This window comes from Penaeus monodon, chromosome 27 (genome assembly GCF_015228065.2).
Source record: "Penaeus monodon isolate SGIC_2016 chromosome 27, NSTDA_Pmon_1, whole genome shotgun sequence".
In the NCBI taxonomy this organism is placed as follows: domain Eukaryota; kingdom Metazoa; phylum Arthropoda; class Malacostraca; order Decapoda; family Penaeidae; genus Penaeus; species Penaeus monodon.
The window spans coordinates 31,045,398-31,046,888 of NC_051412.1; the positions used below are offsets into that span (position 1 = coordinate 31,045,398).

The 1,491-nt window shown below is 46.0% G+C and overlaps 1 protein-coding gene across 1 annotated transcript in view; it reads left to right on the plus strand.

Annotated features, from left to right (window-relative positions):
* The window catches only part of LOC119590786 (growth hormone secretagogue receptor type 1-like), a gene marked incomplete at its 5' end in the record, with an annotated part of 18,512 nt that overhangs the window by 9,972 nt on the left and 7,049 nt on the right, over positions 1-1,491 (plus strand).

A 1,491-nucleotide genomic window follows, 5' to 3' on the forward strand; every position in this document is an offset into this window, starting at 1 on the left:
TTCACTTTTTCCCTCTTTCTTTTTCTTTTGCGATTGTGTCTTAGAGTAAAGTTATAAACTCTGAAGCTGTTTGGACACAAACTACATAAGAATTATCATGACCGGCGAGACCAGACTGAGAATGATTTGGGCCTATGCGCAGAAAGGGTCATTGGCCCCTCTTCAAACAGGGTCACAGGCCCTTGCGCAAAAATGGTCACTCTCCCCTCTTCAAAAAGGGTCACAGGCCCCTCCGTGAAAATGGTCACTCTCCCCTGCGCAAAAATGGTCACTCTCCCCTCTTCAAAAAGGGTCACAGGCCCCTCCGTGAAAATGGTCACTCTCCCCTGCGCAAAAATGGTCACTCTCCCCTCTTCAAAAAGGGTCACAGGCCCCTCCGTGAAAATGGTCACTCTCCCCTCTTCAAAAAGAGTCACAGGCCCCTGCGCAAAAAGGTCACGGCCCCCCACACATACCACTCTTCCATCCATTCAGCCGTGTGTAACTTCATACGCTTGGACCACACGCCCTTTTAGTCAACCCTAATAAAGAGCTGTAACTATTTTATCCCATCCTCTGTGCGCATATATCGCACCCTTATTCACGCATAGAAAAAATGATTGTGTATCTTCTCAAATTATGGTTTATATGCATACCTTTACCGTATATATTAATGGATTCCAATATGTTCCAATTCCGTTGAATTCGTCCATTCCAACTCGTTCCAGTCCATAACAACTCGTTCCAGTCCATAACAACTCGTTCCAGTCTATTTCAACTCATTCCAGTCCATTCCAACTCATTCCAGTCTATTCCAACTCGTTCCAGTCCATTCCAACTCGTTCCAGTCCATTCCAATTCGTTCCAGTCCATAACAACTCGTTCCAGTCCATAACAACTCGTTCCAGTCCATAACAACTCGTTCCATTCCATTCCAACTCGTTCCAGTCCATTCCAACTCGTTCCAGTCCATAACAACTCGTTCCAGTCTATTCCAACTCGTTTCAGTCCATTCCAACTCGTTCCAGTCCATAACAACTCGTTCCAGTCTATTCCAACTCCTTTCAGTCCATCTCAATTCGTTCCCGTCCATTCCAACTCGTTCAGATCCATTCCAACTCGTTCCAGTCCATTCCAACTCGTTCCTGTCCATTCCATCTCATTCCAGTCCATTCCAACTCGTTCCAGTCCATTCCAACTCGTTCCAGTCCATTCCAACTCGTTCCAGTCCATTCCAACTCGTTGAAGTTCATTTCGACTCGTTTCAGACCAACCCAGTTCCAATTAAAACCTACTCTAGCCCATTCCAGCGTACTCCAATCTCTTTCAGCCATTCTAATCTTTCTGCCAATCTCTCTAACAAACCTCTCTCGTCGAAATCATTGCAACTTACTCCAGTCTGCTCTATTTATCCCAGTCTTTCTCCCAGTCGCTTCCAGTTCGAAACCATTCCCGTCTCTCGCCCAGTCTTCACCCCAGCCCTCACTTCTATCCTAATATAGCTCACACGAA